Genomic DNA, 19,332 nt, shown 5'->3' on the forward strand with positions numbered 1-19,332 from the left:
CCTCATCCCTCGTTCTTCCTCACCCTATGTCATCGCTAACAATTTGGTGACAGATCTTGCCGGAAAAATACCGCCATGTCACACTTTAATTTGATTGGTCTGAAAGAGTTTGTTCTTATCATAACTCTTCTTTTCCACAACTATAAATAGGGGTCTTCATAACCCAGAAAAGAGACCAGAAGTTATAACAAGAAGCAAGAGAAAGCTCGTGGATCAAACGCCGCAAATTTCTCTACAAGTTTCAGACTTCAAGCAACCACGTTCAAGTTCAAGAAATCAAGTTCAAGTTCAAGAACGAAGAACAAATCAAGTATTCAAGATCAAGAACGACGTCAAAATCAAATACAAGGCATTCGAGATCAAGGCTACTTGTTCGTGATACAATTCGTGGCAACAATCAAAGTGTTCACGACAGTTAAATCAAATTCAAATTCAAGATCAAGCTCAAAGACCCTTGAATTTATACTGTTAAAAAGAAGAATCAGAGGATCCATAGAGATTGTAACACTTAAATTATTTGAAATGAAATGCTACAATTGTTGCGATATTTTTCGGTCTTGATTTTATTTTCTCGACGCAAATTTATTGTCTACAAATTTTGGCACGTCCAATGGGACTTTCTCTACCTCTCATCTCAACTTTTCAATCACCAAAGTCCGAGAATATTGAAATGGCTTCGAAGAAAATTAACTCCAGATCAACATCCACCAAGGCTGCTAACTCCAGGTTCTATGCTGATGTGGAAAGCATCCTCGATGTTACTTTTGGAAGCTTCAGACCAGTTACGAGGAGCAAAGCAAGCTCTTTAGGACAACAAGCACTAAAGTGCCATCCGCATCAACCCCTATTTCCGGATCTTCATCCTCAAAAGGAGCAAGATCTTCCACAAACACATCTGAAGGAGGAAGCGATGTTGTTGTAAACCAGACTGTGAAGGAAGATGATGATGTGTCAAGTGATGGATCCTCCCCACTTACACCATATAGTGTAAACCAATCAATGATCAATCTATGTGAAAATCCATGATACTCTCCATCGTCTACGACAATCATGCAAGCCATGGTGACAAATACTTCATCCATGGAGGAGCAATTGGCAAACTTGATGGAAGCAGTCGCTGGCTTGACCAAATGCATGCAAAATTAAGATGCTAGAATTGACAAGCTAACAGACAGGGTGGGAATCTTGATGGAAAAAGAATCCATCATGCACCCAACAAACTCCCAGAAGTCCAAGAGATTGATCCTCCCCCACAACGAGTTGTATCCACTAAGGAAATTCCAGTCTCTTCGGAAGGGATGATTCCAATCAATCAACTAAAGGAGTTCATTGAAGGGACTATAAAAAACAAATATGAAGTCGCTTCCAAGTCCTCTTTTACCTACGCAAAGCCATACACTTCAAGGATCGATATGTTGAAGATGCTTGCGGCTATCAACCTCCAAAATTTCAACAACTTGATGGAAAAGGCAATCTAAAGGAACATGTGGCGCAATTCGTCGAGATGTTCAACAATGCTGGGACTTATGGAGATTACCTCGCCAAGCAGTTTGTCCGCTCATTAAAAGGAAATGCTTTTGATTGGTACACGGACCTAGAGACTGGATCTATTGATAGCTGGAATCAACTAGAGCAAGAATTCCTCAATCGCTTTTATAGCACGAGACGCATTGTGAGTATGATAGAACTTACAAATACTCGTCAACGAAAGGATGAACCAGTTATCGACTTTATCAATCGTTGGAGGAATGCAAGCCTCAACTGCAAAGACAGGTTTAGTGAAGCTTCAGGCATAGAGATGTGCATCAAAGGCATGCATTGGAAATTGCGCTACATCTTTCAAGGCATCAAGCCTGACATATTTGAAGAACTTACAACTCGTGCCCATGACATGGAATTGAGCATGGCCTCCGCTGTAAATGAAAGATGCCCATCTATGAACCTCACAAAGGGAATGGAAAGCAAGAAGTCAGGAAGTGGGGCAAGTTTGTACCCAAGTTTGAAAGCAAAGAAACTATGAATGTCAACAAGTCACCTATGAAGTTCACGATGAAGGTGAGAAAGAAGCAAAGTATTAGATCCACTTCTTTTCAAGATAAGCCAAGTGGAAAGTTGACTCTAAAACAAATGCAGGAGAAAGAGTACCCATTCCTAGATTCTGATGTGTCAGCCATTTTTGAAGAACTCCTCGAGTTAAATTTTATTTAGCTTCCGGAGATGAAGCGACCAAATGAAGCTGGGAAAACAAATAACCCAAATTACTGCAAATATCATTGACTTGTAAGCCATTATATGGAGAAGTGCTTTGTCTTCAAGGACAATGTAATGGACTTGGCTCGCGAAAAGAAGATCGTGCTTGAAGATGAGAAAGCAAGCGCAAACTAAGTCTCTATCACCTTTTGGCTCATTCAGTCCGGATGAATTGTGTGGTTTTAAAGAAAGTAAAGATGAAGAATTACTGGAGAGTGACAAAGCTGAAGTCAATCAACCTGATGATGATGAAGGTTGGACATTGGTGAATCGTCGTAGGCACCACAAAAGGAGCCCATGAAAAGAATCAATAGAACAACCAACAAGGAAAATGATGGTGAAAAGACCAAGGAGATGGAATCCAGTTAATTATTTGAAGAAAGCAAAAGTGGAGGTGCACCATCTTCAAAAGCCACGACATCTAGTGACCTTGAAGGAGTTCTTACCAAGTTGGTTCCGCACGAAGATTTCCCATGAGGGTATTGATTCCTCTTGTTGCCATGCTGACAAAGGGGAAGAAAAGAGTGATGACCTACCGTTGGCACCATCTTCGGAAAAGCCCATCGAGTCCACTCCTTAAGAAGTTAATGCTTGTGAGAAAAGGTCATGTTCACAAATGATGATATTTGGCTAGGTGACACTCCTCATAACCGCCCATTGTACCTGGTTTGCTATATGCGCGATAAAAGGGTAAATCAAATTTTGGTTAATGGAGGATCCTCAGTGAACATTTTGCCAATCCACTTTGAAAGAACTTGGTATTCCCATGAACAAACTCTCAGAAAGTCGTGTGATGATCCAAGGATTCAACTGAGGGGGGCAAAGAGACATAGGCGCGATTCGGCTGGGAATCACTATTGAAGATATGCAATCAAGTGCATGGTTGCATGTGATCAATGCGAAGACTTCATACAATGTTTTGCTTGGGAGGCCTTGGATACATGAGAATAAAGTAGTTCCATCTACCTACCATCAATGTTTAAAATACTACGAGGGTGAAGTCGAGAAGAAGATAGTTGCTGATGATGAGTCATTCACCGAGGAAGAGTCATACTTCGTCGATGCAAAGTTCTACTTAAAGAATTGCATTGTAAATAAGCTAAAAGTCAATGATGCCATAAAAAGCAAAACTGACAATCCCACTAAAAGAGCTGAAGTGACTACTGGTAGAGTCAAAGATGTTATCGAGGAGGTACAACCCAACACGAATAAATCTTATAGAGGGGGTATTGCGTCTTATGGAAAGAAAGTGAGTCATGCGCTCCAATATGTCCCTAAAAAGAAGAAAGACGAGGGCGAATCATTTAATCTCCAAACTAACACGCTAAAGGAGTTAACTCTTCTGGTAAAACGAATTGAGGTAGTAAAGTTGTCCTTAAAGCCGCTTGCAGGGTTTCTAGCCCAAAATCGTTTGCAGAATGTGGCACTCCCTACAAAGCGAACAGATAAAGATTTTGACCCTAACACTTACAATCTATTTGAAAAATATGGATACAATCCCAATGAGTCGTCAAAGTTAGGGAAGCTCCCATCAGAAGCTACAACGAGGCAACCACGTGAAGGTTTGGGATACAAGCAATCGTCACCAGGGCACATCTTAATTAGAAGGGCGAGCAACAATTATATCAATGTAGAAGATGAATCAGCCGCTTCTAACAAGCCTTCTATCTTTGATCGACTTAGAAAATCACCTGTGAGGACCTCCATATTTGAAAGATTGGGTCTATTAAAGAAGGGAAACAAGTTTCGGAGATATTTTCAAAGCATAAGAACACTCGTTTCACCCAAAATCTAGGAGATCTCTAAGGATTTCCAAAGTTTGGTTCCTTCTAGAATGAGGCAACAAACAAAACTTGTGGTTTCATGTAAAAAAGTACTGAAGGTAAAGACCTATACTGTGGTCTACACTAAGGAATGTGACGAAGATGAAGAAAGTGTGGGTTCTTCGTATCATATTACTGTACAAGTCGAGAATGTCGTTCCATCTTAAATGGAGGATAATGAGGAATTGGAGGATGTTTCACCATGTTATCACATATCCTTCAACGATGGGGACCCACAGGAAGATGAAGATGCGAAGGATGCTCCACCTGAACTTGAAAAAGGAGTGAAGACGATAGTTGATGCCTTAAAAGAAGTTAACCTTGGCACTGATGAAGAACTAAGACCCACATACCTAAATGCTTTACTAGAAGCTGATGAAGAGAGCACTTATATTGAGTTACTCAAGGAGTTCAAGGACGTCTTCGCTTGGAGTTATAAAGAGATGCTTGGCTTGGACCCGAAAGTAGCAGTCCATTACCTTGCAGTCAAAAATGGTGCTCAAACTGTTAAACAAGCTCAAAGGCATTTTAGGCCAGACTTGGTTCCCATGATTGAAACCGAAGTTAACAAACTCATCAAAGCTGGCTTTATTCGTGAAGTTAAATACCCAACATGGGTTTCAAGTATTGTCCCTGTAAGGAAGAAAATGGCCAGATTTGAGTGTGCGTTGACTTTAGAGATCTTAACAATGCATGTCCATAAGATGAGTTCTCGCTTCCCATTCCTGAATTGATGATCGATGCTACTACTGAGTCGTTCTCTGGTGTCGAGTTTCTAAAGAAAACTATGCACAACTTATGCGTCTTTGTTGCCTTCAACCCTTTTTCGTTCTTATTCTTTTTTTGTGTGTTATCTCTTTCGTTTTTCAGATATCCGATGGAGAGGAGGGTCGTTTTTAGAGGTAGGGTCATTTGGAGAAGATGACTCGCAGGGGGTAGGGGTTCGTGAAGAAGACGACGCAGGGGGGGTTCGTTCCCTGCGCAGCTTCTGCGTATCTTCTCTTCAGCCTTCTTCGTTCTTCTTCTTTATATATAGTTTAGGTTTTTTTTTTGTTTGTTAGGTTTTTTAGGTTAAGGGGTATGGGCCTAGGAATTGTGGGCTTGAAAATTGTGGGCTAGGTCCAAAATTTGGCTTAAAAATAGATTGCTCGAGCCCAAGTTTTATTCTTCCCCTGCGAACGAGATTAAAAATATGATCTCATTTATTAATTAATCATACTATTAAAATAAAACTAACCATTAAAACAAACCTATTTTTTGGTATTTTCAAATATCATAACTAATTTTTTGTATTTTTTAAGATTAAAAATGACTACAGAACATTAATGAACCTATTTTGTAATTTTCATTTTCTTGTAATAAAATAAAGTAAAAGAGTAAAAATGAGTTGAAATAGCTATATTAGGCTTAAATTAAATTTTTACGTGCTAAAATATGAAAAATCTTGGGGAGGGTCAAAAATCGCATGTCTACATTACTGAGCCACCCCATTAACTTTTTAGCGTAATCATGATATGGACGTAGTTCAGGCTTCTTGACCTCGTAACTACCTAAAAGTTGATTGAACACTAACTGAGAGTCACCAAAGACTTGCAATTGCAACCGCTTCATTTCGATAGCCATTTTGAGCCCAAGTATTAGTGCCTGATACTCAGCAACGTTGTTTGAGCTGAGTTGCGTCAACGTAAAAAGAGTAGAGCAGAACTTCACCTTGAGAAGTGACAAATACTACACCAGCATCTACTTGGCTTGATCAATTTCAATCCCTCGATGTCGAACAATGAAACTAAGGAACTTTCCGGAAGTAACTACAAATGCGTATTTCAATGGGTTAATCCTAAGTTGGAACCTTCGGAGCAACTCAAACACCATTCTCAAGTCTTTCAAGTGGTTTCCCTTCTCTCTTAATTTTACACCAAGTCGTCAACATAGCATTCGACATTTTTGTGGAGAAGATCGTCAAAAATATTCTGCATAGCCCTTTGGTAAGTAGCACCAGCGTTTTTCAAGCCAAAAGGAATTACCTTGTAGCAATAAATACCCTTGGGATAACGGAATGCAGTAAGCTCTTCATCTTTTGGTGCCATGCAAATTTAGTTATAGCCTGATGAACCGTCCATAAATGACATTACCTCGTACCCAGTAGTAGCATCGATCATCAGTTCTGGACTAGGAAGCGGGAACTCATCTTTTGGACATGCATTGTTAAGATCTTTAAAGTCAACGCACACTCGAATCTAGCCATTTTTCTTCCTTACAGGGACAATAGTTGAAACCCATGTTGGGTATTTAACTTCACAAATAAAGCCAGCTTCGATGAGTTTGTTAACTTTGGTTTCAATCAAGGGAACCAAGTCCGGCCTAAAATGCCTTTGAGCTTGTTGAACAGGGCGAGCACCATTTTTGACTGCAAGGTGATGGACTGCTACTTTCGGGTCTAAGCCAGGCACCTCTTTGTAACTCCAAGCGAAGAAGTCCCTGAACTCCTTGAGTAACTAAATACAAGTGCTCTCTTCATCAGCTTCTAGTAAAGCACTTAGGTATGTGGGTCTTGGTTCTTCATCGATGCCAAGGTTAACTTCTTTTAAGGCATCAACTGTCGTCTTCACTCCTTCTTCAAGTTCAGGTGGAGCATCCTTCGCATCTTCATCTTACTGAGGGTCCCCATCGTTGAAGGATATATGATAACACGGTGAAACATCCTCCAATTCTGCATTATGCTTCATTGAAGATGGAACAACATTCTAGACTTGTACAGTAACATGATATGAAGAACCCACATTTTCTTCATCTTTGTCACCTTCCTTAGTGTAGATCACAGTATATGGCTTTACCTTCAGTACTTCTTTACATGAAACCACAAGTTTTGTTTGTCGCCTCATTTTAGAAGGAACCAAACTTTGGAAATCCTTAGAGATCTCCTGGATTTTGGGTGAAACGGGTGTTCTTATGCTTTGAAAATTTCTCCGGAACTTGTTCCCCTTCTTTAATGAACCCAATCTTTCAAACACGGAGGTCCTCACAGGTGATTTTCCAAGTCGATCAAAGACAAAAGGCTTGTTAGAAGCAGCTGAAACATCTTCTATGGTGATATAATTGTTGCTCGCCCTTCTAATTGAGATGCGCACTAGTGACGGTTGCTTGTATCCCAAACCTTCACGTGGTTGCCTCGTTGCAGCTTCTGATGGGAGCTTCCCTAACTTTGACGGCTCATTAGGATTGTATCCAGCTTTTGCAAATAGCTTGTAAGCGTTAGGGTTAAAACCTTCATCTGTTCGTTTTGTAGGGAGTGCCACATTCTGCAAATGATTTTGGGCTAAAAACCTTGCAAGCGGCTTCGAGGACAACTTTACTGCCTCAATTCGTTTTACCGGCAGAGTTAACTCATTTAGCGTGTTAGTTTGGAGATTAGATGATTCGCCCTCGTCTTTCTTCCTTTTAGGGACATATTGGAGTACAGGACTCACTTTCTTGCCATAAGACACAATACCCCCTCTATAATATTTATTCGCGTTGGGTTGTACCTCCTCGGTAACATCTTTGACTCTACCAGTAGTCACTTCGGCTCTTTTAGTTGTGGGCTTGTCAGTTTTGCTTTTTATGACATCATTGACTTTTAGCTCATTCACAATGCGGTTCTTCAAGTAGAACTTTGCATTGGCGAAGTGTGACTTTGCCTCGGTGAATGACTCATCATCAGCAACTATCTTCTTCTCGACTTCACCCTCATAGTATTTTAATCATTGATGGTAGGTAGATGGAACTACTTTATTCTCATGTATCTAAGGCCTCCTAATCAAAACATTGTATGAAATCTTCACATCGATCACATGCAACCATGCATTTGATTGCATATCTTCAAAAGTGATTCCCAGTCGGATCGCGCCTATGGCTCTTTGCCCCCCTCGGTTGAATCCTTGGATCATCACATGACTTTCTGAGAGTTCGTTCATGGGAATACCAAGTTCTTTCACAGTGTGGATTGGCAAAATGTTCACTGAGGATCCTCCATCAACCAAAATTCGATTTACCCTTTCATCGCGCATATAGCCAACCAGGTACAATGGCGGTTATGAGGAGTGTCACCTAGAAAAAGATCATCATTTGTATACATGACCTTTTCCTCACAAGTATTAACTTCTTAAGGAGTGGACTCAATGGACTTTTCCGAAGATGGTGCCAACGGTAGGTCATCACTCTTTTCTTCCCCTTTGTCAGCATGGCAACAAGAGGCATCAATGCCCTCATGGGAAATCTTTGTGCGGAACCAACTTGGTAAGAACTCCTTCAAGGTCACTAGATGTCGTGGCTTTTGAGGATGGTGCACCTCCACTTTTGCTTTCTTCAAATAATTATCTGGATTCCATCTCCTTGGTCTTTTCACCATCATTTTCCTTGTTGGTTGTTCTATTGATTCTTTTCATGGGCTCCTTTTGTGGTGCTTACGATGAGTCACCAATGTCCAACCTTTATCATCATCAGGTTGATTGACTTCAGCTTTGTCGCTCTCTAGTAATTCTTCATCTTTACTTTCTTTAAAACCACACAATTCATCCAGACTGAATGAGCCAAAGGTGATAGAGACTTGGTTAGCGCTTTCTTTCTCATCTTCAAGCATGATCTTCTTTTCGCAAGCCAAGTCCATGACATTATCCTTGAAGACAAAGCACTTCTCCATATGGTGGCTTACAAGTCGATGATATTTGCAGTAATTTGGGTCATTTTTTTTCCAAGCTTCATTTGGTCGCTTCATCTCCGGAAGCTCAATAAGATTTAACTTGAGGAGTTCTTCAAAAATGGCTAGCACATCAGAATCTAGGAATGTGTACTCTTTCTCTTGCATTTCTTTTAGAGTCAACTTTCCACTTGGCTTATCTTGAAAAGAAGTGGATTTAATACTCTGCATCTTTCTCACCTTTGTCGTGAATTTCATAGGTGACGTGTTGACATTCATAGCTTCTTTGCTTTCAGACTTGGGTACGAACTTGCCCCACTTCCTGACTTCTTGCTTGTCATTCCCTTTGCGAGGTTCATAGATGGGCAGCCTTTCATTTCCAGCGGAGGCCATGCTCAATTCCATGTCATGGGCACGAGTTGCAAGTTCTTCAAATATTCCATGCTTGATACCTTGCAAGATGTAGCGCAATTTCCAATGCATGCCTTTGATGCACATATCTATGCCTGAAGCCTCACTAAGCCTGTCTTTGCAGTTGAGGCTTGCATTCCTCAAACGATTGATAAAGTCGATACCTGGTTCATCCTTTCGTTGACGAGTATTTGTAAATTCTATCATACTCACAATACATCTCGTCTATAAAAACGATTGAGGAATTCTTGCTCTAGTTGATTCCAGCTATCAACAGATCTAGCCTCTAGGTCTGTGTACCAATCAAAAGCATTTCCTTTTAATGAGCGGATAAACTGCTTGGCGAGGTAATCTCTATAAGTCCCAGCATTGTTGGACGTCTCAACGAATTGCGCCACATATTGCTTTGGATTGCCTTTGCCATTAAACTATTGGAATTTTAGAGGTTGATAGCCGCAAGCATCTTCAACATATCGATCCTTGAAGTGTATGGCTTTGCATAGTGTGAGCACGTGATTTTTGTCTTACGCGACAATCGCTCCAAAAGAATTTTTTTTAAAAAAAAAAAATAATAATAACAAATGGTCCTGCTGTACAAATTTGGATTTTACATGGCACTTTGTTGATGATTTTGCCCATTTTTATTAAAACAAAATACAAAATGTATGTGTCGTGCGTAATGTGAACCGTAATCCGATTGTTAAATGGGAGATCACAAAAATACGCATTTCTTTTGTCCTGATTTGTTGCCTTGTTTAATTTTACCTACTTTTGACATTTTATACGCGTGAAATAAATATGTTAAGTGTTAATTAATGGTGTCTAGTTTTATTTAATTAGGTTGTGTATTTAGGAAATTAGAAATAAAGAAAAAGAGGGTAAAAATTTTGTTTTGAACGAATTTGGGCCATGCCCATTTCAAAATCTGAAGCCCAAATGAACGGCCCAAGCCACCAGTCCGAACAGCCCACCCCCAGGTCACAAAACGACGTAGTTTAACACCAAAACTACGTCGTTTCAATGCCGATCCATCTCAACCATTCAAACCAAACTGATCCAACGGCCAAGATCTCACACCCCGTACCCACCAACAGACCCGACCCGTCTCACCCGGACCGACCCCAACCCTTTACCCTCGAAACGACACCGTTCCTCGTTAGTTGAAGGATCCTGGCCCTTCATCACATCCCATCTAACGGCCAGGATCCACCTATCCACTAACTATATAAACCCATAACCTTACCCTGCCCCCCTATCCGAACCCCAGCCTTAGGTCACCTTCGTCTTCACCAGACCCTTCCCCTTCAAACCCTAGCCGCCCCCATCTCCCTTCACCAGAAATCCGGCAGCGTGAACGCCGGTGACCTTCACCTTAACACCCTAGGACCACCTTGACACCCTGAACATGGATCCACCAACCGTTCAGCTCGAATCCCATCCCACCTTCTCGAATCTTCATTTGAAGATTCGAGTCGGAACCCGATTTACACCAATCGACCTCAACTTCACACCAGACAGCCCCCAGACCCCCTCGTGACCAAACCATGCTTGGTTTGGTCCGAATCTAACCAGGGAAACACGAATCCCAGATCTGATTTTTTGAACCCTAGGTTTCCTCGTGCTGGTTCCGTATCTGTTTAAGCCAAAGAGATTAAGGTCTAATGGACCTTAATCGATGAGAAACACTTCGATTAAAGTCCGTTCAGCCTTAAGAAAGGCCTGTTCGAGTGCAACCTGAGGCTCTTTGATTTTTCGGGATTTAAGGTGAGTTTTGTTTTGTTTTCTTTTCCTTATTCCATGTGCTTATTAAAGGTCTGTTCATGTTTTGTTTTAATTCGTGTTTTTGAATTTTACCAACTGTGTCCTGTCTACCTTGCCTGAACCTCTGTGTTTGATTGAGTCTTTCTTCTACTTGTTCTGATAATGTGCATGTACGTATTTGTTGTGCAATAAGTTGAATTTCAAATTTGAACTGATTAACTGATTCCTCGAGTACAATTCTGCTTAGTCAGTACAATTCAAATCATGCATTCGATACTGTTAAATGTCTGATTTTGGCTACGATTGTACATGTTATGATTAATATAGTCGAGTCGACATGTGACGTCAATTAGTTTTCAACTGCCTGAACAATAACAAATCGATTTGCTTCTGGACACATTTGTTTGAATCGATTAGGAACTGAGTTTAGTACTTATAATTGTTGATTTGAATCAGGAATGTGAAATCAAATGTTTTGTTTAGTTACAGTTTCTGAAATTGCAGGGCATGTGCACTTGTGCACAACATGTGCATTGGTGCACCACAAGGTGCATTTGTGCACAGCCTGTGCCCTGCATAAGGGCTTTTGAATAAAATAGTTGACAGCACATGCTGTCAGATCACACTCTGCTGCCCATACTTTGCTTTAGTTTCAGAAATAATAAACCTTACTAAAAGTTAAGCCTGCCAAGGGAATGTCATGGGGTTAATACTTAAATAGCTAAGTTGAAACTGAAAAGAAGATAGCACATGGGAGAGGTATCTGATTGGTCTAACATGCTGTAAAAGGGGTGATGTTAAGGCTTATAAAAGAAAGGCACATTGAGAGATATAGAGGGACAGACATAGGAATAGAGATCTGATAAGAGGGGCTGAAGATATACACACACACAGAGATAGATAGAGGGAGAAATAAGAAGAAGGAGAGTTGAAGTTCTGAGAAAGAGATACACACATACAGAAAGAGAGAGATACACATAAAAAACTGAGATTGAATGTTGAGAGTTGAGTTCTGAAAAAACAGAAAACTGGAAAAGATTTCTTTTGATAACTCAAGTATAGTTTCAAAACTGAAGATTGACATTTGGATTTTGGAAAGAAAGGAAATAGGGAGAGGGATATACGGAAAGCAGAAACTGTTTTTTTTCTTCCTGTTGTTCATTCGACTCCCAGTTTGTTCAACCTGTTCAGTCAGTTTTGTTTTCTTTCAAGTTTCAGCTGAGTTTATTGGTTGGTTTGCATTGGTTGATTCTCTTGGAATTGGTTTGTCTGAATTCTGATTCTACTCCCCTGCTTGTTGCTGTCATTTTGCTGCCTCTTTCTTCGTCTATAATTGCATCTTGCATTGGAATTTGTCCTGCTGTTGTTCATCTATTACTGCTGCTGCTTCGCTTGCACTGTTGCTCAACTGACTCTCTTGCTTTCTTCATTGTAAGCATCTCCTCAGGTACACACTTCGAATCTGTCTGATGTAACTGATGTCGCAATGAAAGTTTAATTGAAAGATCTGAAGAATTTTTTTTACTTACAGCTTTGCGAATATTGTTAAAGTTGTATAAATCCTTTAATTTGTAGCCTAATAGAGAATACATTAGTAAGTTTGTACTTAATTAATGTTTATGTTGATCTGAAACTGTGGTATTTGATTCATTTAGAAGCATACAGGATGTAAATACAGTTCATGGAATGTGAAACTATTCAATATGATTGATAGAATTGAACTCACTCTATCAGCATGCTTTGAATAGGTAGGAGCAAATGGTTGTTAAATCTAGCCAAATATAATACAGTTTTGAATCACCCAGTCTCAATTTCTTCGGGCAGTTTATAGGACTAGTTTTTCTTTTAATAAGGAATTCTATTAATCCTGCTTAAACGAGTTAATTTAAATCCAACTTAAGGACGTTGTTCGGATTAAGTGTTGAATTTTGTCAATCTCGCATGTAACTTCTTTGTCCAATTAAAGCATGTTTCACAAGGTATGACGTCCCTCCATTTTATAAAATAATTAATCAGAAAATTGATAAGGATCCGGGTTAGGCCAAAGCATATACTTGAATTAACATGTATCTTTCTTCTTCCATTTTTTAGACAAATGCAGTTAGAAATGTAGTTGATTTAGGATATCCTTTCTAAAATAGAGACGAGCCTCGCCAAATAAAAAATGCAACATTTGTGGGGCCCTCAATAACTAACCATAATAATATTTAGAATCAGGCTAGGCCGTTTAGTGAATCTCATGGCCTTCTCAAAAAATATAACGCGTTAGACTCTTTAGGCGCGGCTTAATTAAATCATATTCTTAAATTCGGGTGCACATTGATGTGACCCAAATCCAAATCTCAACGAAGTCAAAATGTGTTGACGATCACGGGCGCATTGATTGTGACGTGGTTCGAGATGCATTTTCACGACGTTGCAATTCTATAAAAATAAGTGATAATGATAAAAGCGGTTTAAACTTAATAAAAGCACGTAAGTCATAACATGTATTTAAATCAGATATTTAGCCATTATAACAATTTAAGCGACCGTGCTAGAACCACGGGATTCGAGGGTGCCTAACACCTTCCCTCGGGTCAACAGAATTCCTTACTTAGAATTTCTGGTTCGCAGACTTCATTTGGAAAAGTCGAAAATTTCCTCGATTTGGGATTCAAGATAAACCGGTGACTTGGGACACCAAAAGCCAAACCTTTCCCAAGTGGCGACTCTGAATTAAATAAATAATCCCATTTCGAATATTGTCACTTAAATTGGAAAAACTCCCTCGCGCATTTAACCCTTCGGGGCGGGCGCGCAAAAAGGAGGTGTGACAGCTCTGGCGACTCTGCTGGGGAAATAACCCAGAACCACTGGTTCAGGGTTCAAGAATTCGAGCTTGGAATAATTGTTATATTTGGCTTTATTATCTGATCTTTATTACATGTTTTTGCATAACGTGCTAAATGTTGTCTTTTACCGCTTTGATATTATCTGAACTGTATATAAACTGTGCCGAAACCCTTCTCTTCTTACCTCCGGGGAGAAGCTCGCTGGTCGAGACTCCCTATTCTGTTAGTGTCGATACCTGAAATAAGAAAGAGGTCGGACAAGTTACAAAGCCGGACGATCTCGCGGGTCCCCGGTACGTAGCCCCCTCCTCGACTCGAGTTGTCTGCTCGGGTACACAGTCTAGAACAAATGCCCAGGTTATAAACCTAGTATAACGAAACTTCATGCAGGATCCCTAGTAGGAACATTTATTTGCATCATGTTGCATTTGACTTAGGGGGCTCAACACAGGGGTTGGGTCCGTCTAGGACAGGCAACCTGAAATGAAAAGACCATCCTGTTGCATTCCTATCTGTTTTGCGCATTTATTTGCTTCAGTTCCGCATGCTGACCGGTTTCTAAAAAAAATAGCCGCGTAGGGAGATAATTACTTATTTTGGAAAAATAAAACCAATGTCCAAGTAGTGTCAAAACCTCGCCGGAATTTTTCTAAAAAAAAGAATAAAAACAAAATTTGTCTTCTTAGTTTGAGTTATTAAAAAAAAATATATATAAAACTTTTTCACTTTCAAAATAAAAAAAAAGAAGGTATTTATTTAAAAGTAAAAAAAAATGGAAAATTCATAATTCAAAAAATGTTGTTTCTTTCGTAGTACCCCTTTTATAAAATCAGACTAATAGTCCAAATATTTCCTAAAAAATATATTTTTCTTTAGTCTTTTTCTCTTTTCAAAAGAAAAAATAATAATAAATATATTCTTGTTTTCTAGGTTTATTTGATTTTCTCTATTCACGATATTCCCGAACTACGCCGGTTTGATTCTCACCGGATGTGAGATACGTAGGCAACCCTCGTCGGGTTCAACCCCATTTTTGCTAAAATAGCCAAAATCGATAAATAAATAAAAAAAAAGGAAAAGATGTGTCAAATTTTAAAAGAGTCATAAATAAGTCAGGTGATGCTGTTTTGTCATAAATAGCCGAATGTTCCCGAAAAGGAACGCCGGAAGGCTGACTTTGCATAAACAGCCACCTTTGGGTCTTGTTTAACATTTTTGTCCAGTTGACCCACACAGCCTTAAAATCTTCGTCCCCAAAGTGTTTAAAGGCCGTGTTCAAAACTTGATCCCCTTTGTAAAATATTTTTGAGTCAAGTCATTTTTGTTAAGATCACCTTAATAAATGTGCAGGATGAGCACGATGCAAAATGAACATTTTTCAATAATGACCAAAATCCCTGTCAAGCTACGGCTATGGTGGAATGATCTAGGTGCTGAAGGACAAAATGAGGTCAAGAAATATCTGAAAGGTCTCGTGGGTTTGTTGGAAATCCAGCCTCGGGGAGATATCATAAGAGCTTTGGTTACCTACTGGGACCCGGCGCACAATGTTTTCCATTTCTCTGATTTTGAACTCACCCCGACTTTGGAAGAAATGGCCGGGTACATCGGGAATGCTGAACTTCCGTTGAGGCAAAAATACTTGGTCGCCCCAAGAGTTGTCACGGTACATCGGTTCCTAGATTCATTGAAGATACCCAGAACAGTCCACAACCCGGATCTGGCAGCCGGATTTTGTACTCCATGCTTCATATATGATAGGTATGGTCATGAGGGGGGATTCAATAATCCGATCAACAAACTGTGCAGCAAAGGTGTTCGTCAGAAGTGGGACAAGCACAGACGGGTAGCGTTCATGATGATGTTCCTGGGCCTTCTGGTATTTCCAAGGAAAGACGGAAACATTGATTTGAAGATATCCGGGGTCGTCAGCACTTTACTCACGCAAAGTGACAGTACTCTCGCGCCTATGGTGGTATCTGACATCTTTCGAGCTCTTACAGCTTGTAAAGCTGGGGGAAATTTCTTCGAAGGTTGTAACTTGCTCCTACAGATATGGATGACCGAGCACCTCTGCCATCATTCCGAGATTTTGAGCCATGGTTCCCCGGAAAAGACTTGCATAGAAGAATCTTACACGAGAACCAAAGAGATCAGTTTGCCCAAAGGAGTCCTGGCATGGACCTCGTTCTTTCAAGCTCTTACTGCCAGCCAAATACAATGGACGTTAGGATGGTTGCCTGTTGATGAGATCCTATATATGTCGGCAGCTAAAACTCATTTCTTATTAATGGGGCTTAAGAGCATTCAACCTTACGCACCCTGCCGAGTTTTGAGACAGTTCGGAAGATGCCAGACAGTACCTCATGAGGAAGATCTTAGCACTCAAGCAGTTGAGATAAGTCCTAACGGACAATTCCCAGAAGCGAAGATTCGCCAAATCTGGAGTGAGTGTCAATATTTGAAATCAGATACTTGCGTGCGGGATCGAGCCAAAGGAGAGACGGCGCCAGGTTACCTTGCATGGTATAGAAGGGAACTTGAGCATGAAAGGCCGGCTAAGAGACCCCACATCCGGAATTTCACCGAATCATCGCAAAGGCAGTGGGATTGGTTAGCGAAGGAAAGAGGCTATTGCGCCGAAATCAGCAGGTTAAAGCAACAAGTGGAAAGCTTGAAATACGAGCACAACGTACAAGTTGCTACCGATCTGGGAGAGCGGAACAGGTTAATTCAGGAAAACGAAATGCTCAGAGCCCAGATCAAACAGATAAGGGTGGATGCAGATAAACAGCCAAGGCGTCGGTCAGACGAGCAGCTGATAAAAAGGTTAAAAAGTGAAATCAGGGAATGGCAAGATGGTTTGGAGAAATCTGAAGACGTCATAGCGAAGCTCAGGGCACAGTGGGATACGAGAACAGATAAGCATCGCCGATATTTGAATCAATTGGAAGGCGACCACGAGAAAACTGTTGCTAAAATAAAGAGAGAGATGGCTGCACTTGAGATCAAAGCAGCTAATCAGGCCAAGGATTTCCAAATTGAGAGCAGATACTGGTACGACTCAATAGCCCAGATGAAGTTGGAAGTACGGCGACTGAAGCATCAGCATATACAGGATACTCAAGTATTCAAGATATGTAGCGATCAGATAAAACGCCTACTCGTAGAGAAGAAGCAAACCAGAGATAGGATCAAGGCCATTGCCCATGCCATCACCAGACGATGTCTACGATGTGAGAACATGTCCAGCGTTACCGTCCTCTCGGCAGTGATGGGTTATGTCAAGCAGACTATGCATGAGCTGGAGCAACTTGAGAGGGATCTCACGCCTAGGACCGCGGCGAGGCCGAACGATGCCCCGCGGACACCAATTTTCAAAACCATAATGCACTCATAAGTCAAGCCTGTATCTTAGCATCTTCTGCCTGTTTTTCCCATCAGGGTGATTTTTAGTCTATTTTGAGTCTAGGTTTATTTTCAAAGTTTGCTCTTTCTTTTGCAAAATGTAGTTTGTAATAGACCATTTCAACAATAAAGAGGTTGCTTCTTTTACGCTCATTTGTGTTTTTCGAACTACGTAATGATCTGATTCACGTAGGCATCGTGATACGTAGGCAATCCTCATCGGATCCGGTCGCATTTCTTTTACTGCAAAATAATAAAAAAAAAAGAAAAAAAAAGGGGGGGGAACTAATAAGAGGAAAAATGCCGGAATGACGCATGCTCTCGTAGCAAACATGTAGTAATCCACTTAACTGTATAGGTGCATCATGCCCAACGTGAGATTGACTATCTGTTATTTGCTGCAAATTAACCGTGCGTTTGTCGTTGAGTATCTCCTCAGGGTTTTGAAAAGACGGTTGGTTTGGTGAAAGTCTGGCTCGCACTCATACTTCACGAGGTCAAAGAGAAGTGTTCAACTACCTGTTGTTAGGACCAGAAGCAGTACTCACACTTACTTCACCAGGTCAAAAGGAAGTGTGGAAATGTCTTCAGAAATTCCATTGCAAACAATCCCTGTTTCCGAGGAGAGCTCGATCTCAGCCGTCCTCACACCTGAATCCGCAACTGCGGAGGAAAATAGAATCCTACGGCTCCGCATGTTGGAAATGCTGGACGACTGGAATAATGGGAAAGAGCCGCCAAGTGTCGTCCCCGGATTCCCTGAATTATTCTCCAGGTCAAGTGGGACTTCTAATGTCCCCATAAATTATCCTGCTACCCCATTCGGGTACCCAGCCACCTCAGCCTTCTCTGCTGGATCGCCTTCTGAGCCTCATCCCCGAATGTCATCCACTGATGCAAGCATGAACATCTTTACTGCATCGCCTTGCCCGATTACGGCACAGCCTACCACGTACAAGCCAAGCTTTGACTCATCCTCTTTTACATTCCAAGCACCATCGTTCTCAATGGAACCAACTAGGTTCGCTACCAGCACTAATCCTCTACCGCCTCAGTGCGAGCTTGCACCCGGGCAGGATCAGAACCCCAGAATTGCAGAACAAAATGAGATTGCCAAGAGAATGAGAAGCCTTGAACAAAGTTTGAAGAATATGCAAGGATTGAGCGGACAGAAGAGCGTCTCTTACGCCGACCTGTGCATGTTCCCTCACGTGCACCTGCCAACGGGTTTCAAGACCCCAAAGTTCGAGAAATACGATGGGCACGGTGACCCCATTGCACATCTTAAGAAATACTGCAACCAATTGCGGGGAGCCGGCGGAAAAGAAGAACTGCTAATGGCATATTTTGGGGAAAGTCTAGTAGGGATAGCCTCGGAATGGTATATGGACCAGGAAATGTCCCGATGGCATATATGGGATGATCTCGCCAGAGATTTTGTGAAACAATTCCAGTATAACATCGACATTGCGCCAGACCGAAATTCTCTGTCGAATTTGAAGAAGAAACCTTCAGAAAGCTTCAGAGAATATGCTATTAAAGTGGCGTGAACAGGCGTCAAGAGTAAAGCCTCCCATGGATGAAGTGGAAATGGTCACTACCTTTCTCCAGGCTCAAGAGTCTGACTATTTCCAAAACATGATGTCAGCCATGGGTAAGCCATTCGCGGAAGCGATCAAGATTGGAGAGATGGTGGAAAATGGTTTGAAAACAGGTAGGATTCTGAGTCAAGCAGCCATAAGGGCGACCTCCCAGGCCGTCCAAAGCGGGTCCGGAGGAATGACAAGAGGGAAAAGGAAGGAAGAAACGACTATGGCAGCCTCGGAAGCAAGGGAGTATCGTCATCCCAGGCCCCCTTTTCCGGAAAGAACCCCACAACACTACTACCCCCACTCAAATTTGGTATATGCTCATCAACCTTATATGGTCATGAATGCCCAACCTTATACCCATCCACCACAACAAGCCAACCGAGGCCCAGCTCCACCTCCCAGAAATCAGCCTCCTTACCGCAACCACTATAACCCACAACCCCCGCAGAATAACTTCCGCCCTCAGGAGCCACCCAGAAGGCGGACTTTCACGCCCATCGGTGAACCATACTCAACTTTGTTCCCAAAGCTGGTCCAGTTGGGTTTCTTGCAACCAATCCCTCAAACAAGGCAAAACC

Source organism: Nicotiana sylvestris, chromosome 4, assembly GCF_000393655.2.
Source record: "Nicotiana sylvestris chromosome 4, ASM39365v2, whole genome shotgun sequence".
Classification (NCBI taxonomy): Eukaryota; Viridiplantae; Streptophyta; class Magnoliopsida; order Solanales; family Solanaceae; genus Nicotiana; species Nicotiana sylvestris.